The sequence below is a fragment of the Dipodomys ordii genome, unplaced genomic scaffold, assembly GCF_000151885.1.
Source record: "Dipodomys ordii isolate 6190 unplaced genomic scaffold, Dord_2.0 Scaffold163, whole genome shotgun sequence".
Classification (NCBI taxonomy): domain Eukaryota; kingdom Metazoa; phylum Chordata; class Mammalia; order Rodentia; family Heteromyidae; genus Dipodomys; species Dipodomys ordii.
Genome location: NW_012267379.1, coordinates 654,087 through 664,057, shown reverse-complemented (window position 1 = coordinate 664,057; position 9,971 = coordinate 654,087).

Sequence of the window (9,971 nt, the reverse complement as noted above, 5' to 3'; positions counted from 1 at the left end):
GTCTGCCCTGCCCTGCGTGTGGAAACAGCGCGTGCCCTGCCCTGGTCTGCCCTGGCCTGGCCTGCGTGTGGAAACGGCGCGTGCCCTGCCCTGCCTTGCGTGTGGAAATGGCGCGTGCCCTGCCCTGCCCTGGCCTGCGTGTGGAAACGGCGCGTGCCCTGCCCTGGTCTGCCCTGCCCTGCGTGTGGAAACAGCGCATGCCCTGGCCTGGCCTGCCCTGCCCTGCGTGTGGAAACGGCGCGTGCCCTGCCCTGGTCTGCCCTGCCCTGCGTGTGGAAACGGCGCGTGCCCTGGCCTGGCCTGCCCTGCCCTGCGTGTGGAAACGGCGCGTGCCCTGGCCTGGTCTGCCCTGCCCTGGCCTGCCCTGCGTGTGGAAATGGCGCGTGCCCTGCCCTGGCCTGCCCTGCGTGTGGAAATGGCGCGTGCCCTGCCCTGGCCTGCCCTGGCCTGCCCTGGTCTGCCCTGGCCTGGTCTGTGTGTGGAAACGGCGGCACGCCCTGCCCTGGCCTGGCCTGCCGGCCTGCGTGTAAAAACAGCAGCATTGTGGACCCTTTGTGACCGGTACTCAGGAGGAGGCGGTGTCAACGGCACAGCCAGGAGGAGCTGCGTGGAGTGGGCGGCAGGGACTGGTGGTGTCACAAGCGCGGGAGGCGGGAGAGCGGAGACCAGGTTCCCGGCCTTGAGGCCTGTGGGCAGCTGACTGGCTCAGCACAAAGCCGCTGTGCGGGCACCGCCTTCACCCGCCAGGTGTGTCCCGCCTGGTCGTGGGCACTCGGTTGTGTAAGGTGCCTGTGAGGGGGCATGCTGGCAGCTGCGTCCCGAGCCCCGTCACAGGGTGCTGAGGCCCTGGCCTGCTCGAGGCCCTCAGCAGGTATGCCTGAGTCTGGTGGAATGTGCTCAGGCTACCCTGAGCCTTGCACCGCTGTGATGGTGGGGCCCAGGTCCCAGTGCTCATAAGGCCTGCCCTGGAGACGAGCCACTCTGGCCCAGCCCTTTGTCGAGCCACACCAGGATGGGGCCATGTGCTTGGTGGGGCTGCCCGCCTGGAGGGAGTGGTGTGAGGGTGGCCACAGCATCTCCATACAAGCCATGACTTTGCTGGGGGTGAGTGGGTGGAGGTGGTCCTCCAGGGACAGGTCTGTAGACAGAACTCCATGTGCATTTCTCAGGATTCTCTACCACTTTCTGCGCCGAGGCAGGGAAGACAACCAGAGCTTGAGACTTTGGGGGGCCCGCATCTGCAGCAGGAGACTCAGCTCTTGGTCACCCTCTCTGTTGTGGGGTGGCAGTAGGGAGCAAGGGCTGTGCTCAGGCGTGGGCATCAGCGGAGGGCTTGGCTTCACTCAGACCACTTAACTGTCCTCATGAGGCCCTTACCTTCCCTGTGAAGGGAAAGAGGTCTGGAGACTCAAGCCTGGAGCCTCAGGGCTCTGTCACTGCAGCTATGGCCAGACCACCCCCAGCCCTGACAGCCCACTTCCTCCAGGACAGAGGCCAAGTCACCAGGGCTGGTGCCCAGAGCTACATGGGCTGGGCTGAGACATCCCTTGTGACCAGGTCCCAGCTTCACTCAGGTCTGGCCCTGTGAAATTCTGAGGAGATAATACCTCCATGGTTAAATTTCATTTTTAAAAACGTCTGAAGTGAGGGCAATGTGGCTGCAGGCTCATGGAGTCAGGGAAGCAGCCCACCTTCAGGGCAGAGGCCTTGTGTCCCCAGAAGCACACTCATGACAACTGCATTAAAGACCCTCCCATTTCACCCAAAGAACAAGGACAATCACATAGATAACAGCAGGGAAGCAAGACAGGATGCAAAGGCTAGTCTGGAATCTCCACATGGCCCTTAGCCATGCTCCGCTTCAGGCTGGCTGTGCGCCCAGGCTGGTGAGCAGGGACTGTCAGGTAACCCTCCCCCACCTCCCCTCCAGTGTCCCACTCAGCACCAGGCCATGCCGGGCAGAGGGGACACCTGCGGGTAGGGGCATCGCCCGCAGGCAGGAGCCGCAGCTGAGGTCGCGCCCCTGGCCCCTCAACAGCACAGCTCCCACAGCCAGCTTCCCTGTATCAAACCTCATTTGCCACCGAATCTCCCTGCTTCCAGGTATAATGGGCTCATCACCAAGTCGCACTAAGTGGGAAATGGGAGCTTTTTTTTTTTTTTAATCAGTCATGGGGCTTCAGCTTAGGGCCTGGGAACTGTCCCTGGGCTCTTTTTGCTCAAGACTAGTGTACTGCTTCTTTGAGCGACAGCTCCATTTCTGGTTTTTGAGTGGCTCATTGGAGATAAGAGCCCTACGGGGACTTTTCTGCCCTGGCTGGCTTCAAGCTGAGACCCTCAGATCTCAGCCTCCTGAGTAGCTAAGATTACAGGCATGAGCTGCAGCCCCCAGCATGGGAGCTTTTTGGAACAGCTCCCAAGGTGAAGCAGTTAGGCATTTAGGTATTCACAGAGGGTAGAGGTTTGGGAAGTAGGGCCACAGCAACCTCACACCCACCACCCTGGGCCTAGGCTGGCTCAGCAGCATTCTCTCTTCCCTGCCACTGCTCAGGTCCTCTCCTGGGGGCGGCCCAAGGTCACCTGGTTAGCAGAGGTGTCCCCTCCCACCTTCAGGTCCTGAGGTCTCCCCCTCGTGCCCCTCCCCATTTACCCCCTCCACCCCACTGTCCACAGGATCTGTCCGCATCCACACTGGATGGGGATTTGAGACACTGTGAGAGAGAAACAGGAGGAAGGTCACTGTGGTGTGGTGTGAGGTTGGGTAGGATATTGTAACCAACAGACAAGGGACTGTGGTTGGCTGCTCCGGAGGTGCAGGCTACTGACTACCCGCTCTCTTTTCTGAGCCTCCCACTGCCCATGACTGTGCAGGAAGACAGAGCCATGCCAGCCCTGGGCCCAGGAGCCACTGCCTGCCTGGAGTGCCTTGGTGTTCTCCCCCAGCAATGAGGTCAGTATGACTCAGGAGCCAGGAGGCAGCTCTGGACACACACACCTAAGGGCACCCTGTGTGCTTCGCGTGTGCACCTTGTCTCAGGCAGGTCCTGGCTAGGTGCCCACTGTTCACCTCAGAATGTGAATGATTTACTTTGATGTTCAGTAGAATCACAGGCCTTGTGCCGGCGAACTTGGGGGGCGGTCAGGAGTGGAGCTCACTGCATCTGCACACGGAGGCAAAGCCATCCTTCCAAGGGCTTTCCAACTAGCCCTTCCCCACGGCTGTCTTCTCTCATGACTCTCACTGGGACAGAACGACCTTGAGGACTGAATGACTCAAAGACCATTCAGAATCCCAAAGGACATAACAGCCTTTGAGAGGAAAGTGAGTGCCTGCATCTCAGCCATTCCTGTCCATCAGACTTCAGCCTCGCATTTCCCTTGAGAGGCAGCAGTCCAGGGAACAGGAAGAATGAATTTACTTTCCAGTTTTACTCGGTTCCCTCCGTCCTCAGCGCTGCTCCCTGGCTCCGGGTGTCCCCCGCTTCCCAATGCCGTTTGCTCTTCTAGTTGGGGTTGGAGCATCAGCCCCTGTGGGGTCCCTGGGGGACTAGGAATCTCACGGCCCACCTTCTCACACTGTCATTCTTGTTGCTCAGGTAAAGTCACAGGACTTTTTACCTCAAGTCTGACTCCCGTGGGTTGATCCAGGCAGGGACAAGAGGCCCTCCCCTGTCAGAGGCACTGCCGGGCATGGGACCCCTGTAGGTGATTCCCACCAGTCCTCAGCCACCTGCCCATCCATCTGTCCATCCACCCATCCGCTCATCCAGCCGTCTGTTTCTTCATCTAACCATCTACATCCATGCTGTCCATCCATCCACCATTCCACACATCCTTTCATTTGCTCACCCATCTACCAATCTATGAATCTGTGGATCCATCTTTACACCCATTCATCCATCCCCCCCCACACCCATTACTGTTGATTTATTTATTTGATGAATAATCTGCTGAGTACCTACATTTCAGTAGGGAGAGGCTAACAGTGATTTTGCCAGCAGATCAAAACCATAATTTCAGATAGCAGCAAGTGCTAACAACAACCACAACAAAAACACCAAGAATGTCTGGTGCCGGTAGCTCACACCTGTAATCCTAGCTACTCAGGAAGCTGAGATCTGAGGGTCATGGTTCAAAGCCAACTCAGCAGGAAAGTCTACTCTCATCTACAATTAACCATCAAAAAGCTAGGAATGGAGCTGTGGTTCAATTGAGAGTGCACTAGCCTTGAGCAAAAGAGCTTAGGGACAATGCCCTAGGCTCTGAGTCTGAGTTCAATCCTCAGGACTGGCACAGAAAGAAAATGGGGGGGGGTAGAGAGAAAGAGAGAGAGAGAGTGAGAGAGAGAAATCGAGAGAGAAAGGGAAGGTGGGAGGGAGATCAAGAGCAATGTTATGAAGAGTATGGTCACACTGAGGGTTGCGCAGCTTCAAAAAGCAGGTGATAGCCAGGCACTGATGGCTCATGCCTGCCATCCTAGCTACTCAGGAGGCCGAGATCTGAGGATCGTGGTTCAAAGCCAGCCCAGGCAGGAGTCCCTGAGACTCTTACCTCCAATTAACCACCAGAAAACTGGAAATGGTGCTGTGGCTCAAAGTGGTAGAGCGCTAGCCTTGAGCTGAAGAGCTCAGGGACAGCGCCCAGGACCAGAGTTCAAGACCCATGACTGACAAATGAAAAAAAAAAGTAGGTGATACATAGAACATTTCCTTATGAGGAACACTTTCACAACAGTTTTCTTTTGAGAAATCTCCTGGAGCTTGTTCTACCCAGAGAATGGAATGAGTAAGAAGCCACTTTGGAGAAAGGATGCTTTTTTGTGTCAAACTTCAGATCTGCAGCGGATGGAGGTAGATACCAGGACAGCCAAGGAGCTGGATATGGAACTAGCTAATGGTCAATCCAGTCTGTTAGAATGGAGGGGAAACTGAGGCAGGCAGACCATTATGATTCCTTATAGTTCAAATAGTAAGAAAAAGTGAGCCAAACTACAACAGTGTCACACACTCTGCATATAATATGAAAATAGAACTCCAAGATACTGGCTATTGCTTCAGATTTATTATGGCATTCAAAATTTAATGTCCTTAGAAAAGTGTGTACCTCCGAGAGAAATGGAAACACTGCCTCAGAGCCCTGCTTCTGTGTGACTGCTGTTGTGTCCAGAGGGGAGGGGAAGCAGGAGCAGTAGCTACGTGCATTACTTTCAGTAAACTTAAACACCATCTTCATTTGTATGGCTTTTCGGAATCTTATTAGTACCAGCCAGAGAATTATTATGTGGACTTGCCTTCACAGTTTGTTATTTCTTTTGGAAATATAACTCTAGTTTTACGGGGCAAGTCAGTAAAAAGGAATATATCACAGCAAACCAGTACATAGGCAGCGTTTCAGAACACATCTGTTTTTCATGTCTGTGGGTGTGTACCCCTTCTTGGGCACAAACGTATGCAGAGGCCTTCAACACCAGATGGTATCCCTCCAAAGAGCTCCCTGTGATGAATTTATGCAAGAAAGACATAAAACTATTCATCTCCTTCTTTATTGTCTGTGAAGAGGAATGAGAGGGGAAAACCAATAAAAATGCAATTGCATCTGCTATTGAAATACTTCACAAACATGTTGAGAGTTGAGAACAGATTTTTTTGTGTGTGTAACATAAGATCAATGATACAAATGTTTATTCAGAATCAAAGACTATCCAGTAATCCTTCCTGATTATTACCAGTTTTCAAGCAGGTTCTATTTTGTGAGTCACTTGATTATCTCAACACATTTCTCTTTTTTTATTAGGGTTTGATGCCAACTGGGTCACCTGCCAACAGAAGCAGGCCCAGGTGGATCTTGAAGGCTTTGAGGTTTGGACAGCTTCTCCAGACATCGCTGATCCTGCTAACATCAGGTTCCCAGACACCCCGGGAATGGCACCAGCCCAGGGAGCTCTGAGGCTCATCCAGGGGACACAGCAGGTCAGGACACGTCAGGGGCCCAGAAAGAAAGAATGTGTCTTCTAGAAGCTGCTCTGCCCTCCACCATCCATTTCCTCCCAAGGTCCTGGCCAGCCTTTGTGCCCGGGCCTATGCGGGTCACGCTCCTGGCCCTCTTCCGGCTTGTCTTCCCTCACCCACTCACTTCTGACTCATGCCTTTGAGCTTTTCCCTTTGACTTTGTTTTTTCCTATGTGGGTCCCGGCACAGTGGGAGGGGGCTTTGCATCGTTGGCAGTTTTGGAGGCAAAGCTCTGGCCCCCACAGACTCCAGCCCATGCCCCTGACCTCACAGAGGCCATGATGTATCCACAGGTGGCTTCTACCATTTGGGGAATATCTGGCCCTTCTCTTAGAAGCATGGGGTCTTGGGTCCCCTTATACTTCCCTACTCACTGAGTCCAGCTGAGGTTGCTCTCAAGCCCCTGAGACCACTCCTTGGGTGACTTCCCTGCCCAGTGGTCCTCAAACTCCCAAATAGCAGGGGATGCTGATCCGGGTCCCATCCACAGTGGAGTGCCCTGGCCCTGGGTACCCCCTGCCAGCCATGAGCACTGCTGCTCCTTCAAGTCTCAGCCATGCCCCCTCCTGCCTGCTTCCTCTCCTAGTGTAAAACCCAACAGATCTTCACCTTCTGCCCTTCATGTGTAAAGAGAGGGTTCTATTTCAGAAATTCCATATCCTTTGTCTGTGTGTGTGTGTGTGCGTGTGTGTGTGTGTGTGTGCGGGTGCGTGCACCCCCAGTTCTGGAGCTTGAAATCAGAGCTTGGGATGCTGTCCTTGAGATTTTTGTTGTTGTTGTGTCCTTTTGGCTTAAGGCTAGCCCTCTACCACTTGAGCCACAGCTCTACTTCCAGCTTTTTGATGGTTCATTGGAGATAAGATTCTCATGGACTTTCCTGCCTAGGCTGGCCTTGAACTGTGATTCTCACATCTCAGCCTCCTGCTAGCTAAGATGATAGCCAGTAACATCCAGCTCCATTCCTTTTAAATCAAAGATAACAAACATTGAGTAAAATGTGCAGGTGTTATTTATAGATACATTCACGAACAGCCACTGCAGCCTGGCTGTAGAGTGTCACCCTGTCGTAAGCACCCTCCGCAAGTTCACAGATTGCAGAAATGGCTTATCACATTCTAATGCTCTAGCAAAAACCCTGCTGGGACTTTGAATGAAGCTGCATTGAGCCCACAGATCAACCAGACTGGAAGATGGCAGACATCATTCCAGAAGCAAGAATCCTCCCAGAATATGGCAGACCTCTCCATTCATTCAGGAATCTTCAGTGTCTTCTAATAAAGTTCTTTCACCATTCCCCACAAAAGTCTCAGACATCCTTTGTTCTACTCATTCCTTGGAGCTTGATATTTTCTGATATAATGGTGTCATCTTTTAAAATAAATTTTGACTTCCTCCTTGTTGTTGACTCCTGAATGTTCTGTGTAACAAGCACACTAATTCTCCACTCTGGTGGCGGCTCTTTGCATTCCTGGTCTTCTGTGGAGGGTCCCGGGCCCACGGAGCACCCTGTCCAGCACTGCTACCCCATCCCCATGACTCACACCCATAAATACTTTCAACACCTTTAACTCCACACAGACACTTCCCTGGCAGCTCAGCAAATGTCACCATGTCGGCGCAGGGCACCGGCTCCAGTGGCACCTCCCAGGAGTGGGGACACTAGGCAGCCTTGAGCCTGGTGATGCCCCTGGGCCCAGGCACCCTGGCTGGTGAGGGCGGAGCAAGGCCCCACGGCTCAGGGCCGAGACCCTGGTGTGTCATCCTCTAGTCCTGGGTTCTTCCACTGCCAGGCGCCAGGGTGGACGAGAGGGCAGGTCCTCAGAGCCCCCTCAGCCTGGGCCCACAGCATCAGCCTCGGTGCCCCTCGCTGAGCAAACCACAAAGGAAGGAGCCAGCTCCGGGAAGGCCGTGTCCTGCAAGCTGAGCTTCCTGGGCCCTGTGGGAGCCCTGGGTGCAGTCCCACGTCAGTCTGTGCGTGTGCATGGTCCTTTCAGCTCCAGGACGCCGATGCTGCTGGTCCTGGACCAGGATGGGGGACTGAGTGCTGTCTGCATGGCTTCCTGGTTTTCAGCTCTTCCCAGTGGTGGAGTCCTCCAGGAGCTGGTGACGTTCCAAGGATGTGGGCTGGCATGCTTCAGCCTGGCCAAGACCCAGGGCCACTGCCTGTGCCGGTCCTCTGGTGGACAGGAAGACCCCCCCCGCCCCAGGCTGCTGACCGATGCCGCCTGGACCTCACAGAGCACTCCTTCCCACTCTGGCCAATCGTACTTGTTCACAGAGCCTTCTGTCTTTTGTTAATTTCACGTTATTCATCTGCACAGTGAGCCACCTGGACTTGGCTGGTGTAATGGGGTGGGACAGATTCTACCTTTCCTTTAGGTCACCAGAAGTCCTTCACTGAAGAAGCCCCTTTTCCATTCAGGCTGCTCCTGGATATGGGGACACTGGCATGCTGAGTCCCATGAACGCAGGTGGCAGCTCATCCAGCCAAGGGTCTTGGATTGCTGCACCACTTCCTCCCACGGAACTCCCCTCCCCTTGTCCACTTCCTCCCCAGGCCTCCCCTCCCCTCACCCACTTCCTCCCACAGAACTCCCCTCCCCTCGCCCACTTCCTCCCACGGGCCTCCCCTCCCCTCGCCCACTTCCTCCCACGGGCCTCCCCTCCCCTCGCCCACTTCCTCCCACGGACCTCCCCTCCCCTCGCCCACTTCCTCCCACGGACCTCCCCTCCCCTCGCCCACTTCCTCCCACGGGCCTCCCCTCCCCTCACTCACTTCCTCTCTGGGCCTCCCCTCCCCTCACCCACTTCCTCTCTGGGCCTCCCCTCCCCTTGCCCATTTCCTTCCACAATCCCTGTATTCTTAAGTGTCTGACAATCTGTTCTATTGATCTATCAGCCTTTGTCCCAGTACAATGCCCTTTTAATAATGACTGATGTTTTGTATTACACTTTAATATCTGGTCATTAAAACTGTTTCTAAATACTATTTTCTACCTATTTGCCAAAGAGGTTTTCGGCAAGCATAGTGGCTCATGTCTGTAATCCCAGCACTCAGGAGGCTGAGGTAGGAGGATCCAAAGTCCAAGGACAATCTGGGTTCATAGTGAGACCTGTCTCCAAAACAAACCAACCCCCAATCCCACCATCTTCCTAAATCTCTCCTTTTTATTCCCCTAGGTAATATCATTGTTTTGTTAAAATTTCTCTTCTAAATATAAAGGGGAAATGACAACTCACATTATACACTTCTTTGTGAAAACAGAGTTTATTTATCGGGAAAGGAAACATGGTAGACCCTCAAGATGCTCCGCTGAGGGCCCTGAAAATACTTCTTACATAAAACATTCCCAGCCAGGCCCAGAAGCTCAGGTCTGTAATCCTAGCTGAGATCTGAGGATCACAGGTCAAAGCCAGCTGGGGCAGGAAAGTCTGCAAGACTCTCTTCTCCAGTGAACCACCAAAAAGGGCCACAAGTGGTGCTCTGGCTCAAGTGGTTGAGCACTAGCTTTGAAAAAAGCAAAAAGAAAAGAACAGACCTTAGGGACAGTGCTCAGATCCTGAGTTCAAGTCCCAGGAAAAGCACAAAAACAAAACAAAACACACACACACACACACACACACACACAGACCCACTACAACCAAACAAACCAGGGGACTGAAAAAATGTGACATATGAGACAAGGGATACAAATGACACAAAACACAAAACTGCAGCCCGGCCCCACACCCAGGGGCTTCCTCAATCAGGCTGGGGCATGAGCGTCTGCACTTGGTTTGGGGGCCGTGGAGCACATGCGGCCTGCTCTGCAAATGCCAGGGAATGGGACATGTGCTCTCGGCACTGAGGCTGAGAACTGGGAGGGCTGGCGCCCACTCAGACAGGTGCACACATGGACAGGTGCGCACTCGGACAGGCACACACTCGAACAGGTGCCCACTCAGACAGGCGCCCACACAGAC